This window comes from Anomaloglossus baeobatrachus, unplaced genomic scaffold, assembly GCF_048569485.1.
Source record: "Anomaloglossus baeobatrachus isolate aAnoBae1 unplaced genomic scaffold, aAnoBae1.hap1 Scaffold_4122, whole genome shotgun sequence".
In the NCBI taxonomy this organism is placed as follows: Eukaryota; Metazoa; Chordata; class Amphibia; order Anura; family Aromobatidae; genus Anomaloglossus; species Anomaloglossus baeobatrachus.
Genome location: NW_027443458.1, coordinates 43,162 through 45,021, shown reverse-complemented (window position 1 = coordinate 45,021; position 1,860 = coordinate 43,162). Strand labels below are relative to the sequence as shown.

Below are 1,860 nucleotides of genomic sequence, written 5' to 3'. Positions count from 1 at the left end.
ACACGGAAGGTGGGTTCTCCGGAGCTGCGCTCGCTGTGGTCCCCCATCTCGCTGCACACACTGAACTGACAGGTTCTCCGGACCTGCACCTGTTCTGGTGCTGCTCCCGCTGCTCACACAGTTGGTTCTCCAGAGCTGCGCTCGCTCTCATACTGGTTGCACTGCTGTCACTGTTGGTCCTGCTGCTCACACAGTTGGTTCTCCAGAGCTGCGCTCGCTCTCATACTGGTTGCACTGCTGTCACTGTTGGTCCTGCTGCTCACACAGTTGGTTCTCCAGAGCTGCGCTCGCTCTCATACTGGTTGCACTGCTGTCACTGCTGGTCCTGCTGCTCACACAGTTGGTTCTCCGGAGCTGCGCTCGCTCTCGTACCGCTCACACTGGCTTGGTTTCCTTCCGCAGGTCGCTACCTCTTCCTGAACGCTATTGCCAACCAGCTGCGCTATCCCAACAGCCACACGCACTACTTCAGCTGCACCATGCTGTACCTCTTTGCTGAGGCCAATACCGAGGCCATACAGGAGCAGATCACCCGGTGAGCACCCGCCTGAGGGAGGGGCCAAGACACCCAGGAGTGGGAGGGGCTACTCATGTCCTGTGTCTTAATTTGCAGGGTCTGCTGGAGCGACTGATAGTGAACAGACCTCACCCCTGGGGGCTCCTCATCACCTTCATCGAACTGATAAAGAACCCGGCCTTCAAGTTCTGGAACCCACGACTTTGTGCACTGTGCCCCGGAGATCGAGAAGTAAGTGCCCCCCATTGATCGGGGCAGTGCCCCCTGTGGCCTGCCGGCTGTAGCGCCCCCTCCTTTGGCCCGCCGGCTGTAGCGCCCCCTCCCTGTGGCCCGCCGGCTGTAGCGCCCCCTCCTGTGGCCCGCCGGCTGTAGCGCCCCCTCCTGTGGCCCGCCGGCTGTAGCGCCCCCCTCCTGTGGCCCGCCGGCTGTAGCGCCCCCCTCCTGTGGCCCCGCCGGCTGGGCTGACGCTCCTCTTGTCCGCAGGTTGTTCCAGTCGGTGGCGCAGTGCTGCATGGGGCAGAAGCAGGCGCAGCAGGTGATGGAGGGCACCGGTGCCAGCTAGAGGCCACACAAGTCATGTAATGTGAAGAATCCTGGATTTATCGTCCGCCCATCGGCTCCTCCGGACGAGCGCCGGCGTCTGACGGGAGATTTTGTGTTCTTAATTTTTCAGTTTTTTTGTTTTTTTTTTTGTTTTTTGGCCAAGGAAAGGATATTGTGAATACAGAAATTCTTCTATTTTTCTTGATTCCTGTAAATACTGAGGCCCAGAGTCCGGGGGTCGGGTGTGGACCTCTCCCAGGCGGCCTGGCGGGGCCGGCGCGCTCGTGTGGAGGCGGGGGGCTCGCTGCCGCTTGTAAAGAAAGAGGCCGCATATTTTCTGAGACTCGGGGTTTGGTTTCTATTGGGCGCCGTCGCCCCGTCCCAGCCCGCACTTTGTACAGATCCCCGATCCCGGACCAGTACGGGCCGTTTTGTAGAATTTTGACTGTTTTGTAACGTATTGGTCGGTGTTGTATTTTGTAGCTTTCAGTTCTCACTTGTCTGTTCGGATCCTGTAGTTACACATTAAAGTCATGACCTGCAGCTCTGTGTCGTCTCCTGAAAACTCACCCTCTGCCCCCTCCGACAACGTCCTACTCCAACAACGTCCTCCTTCTCTGCCCCCTCCGACGACATCCTCCTCCTCTGCCCCCTCCGACGACATCCTCCTCCTCTGCCCCCTCCGACGACCTCCTCCTCCTCTGCCCCCTCCGACGACCTCCGACGACCTCCTCCGACAACGTCCTCCTTCTCTGCCCCCTCCGACAACGTCCTCCTTCTCTGCCCCCTCCGACAACATC

The 1,860-nt window shown here is 59.6% G+C and overlaps 1 long non-coding RNA gene across 1 annotated transcript; it reads left to right on the top strand.

Moving 5' to 3' along the window:
• The first annotated feature begins 283 nt into the window (after positions 1-283).
• LOC142277657 (uncharacterized) lies at positions 284-1,603 on the top strand. The gene is made up of 2 exons (XR_012740781.1): positions 284-748; positions 1,001-1,603. It is a non-coding gene; the product is annotated as an uncharacterized LOC142277657 (long non-coding RNA).
• Positions 1,604-1,860: the final 257 nt, after the last annotated feature.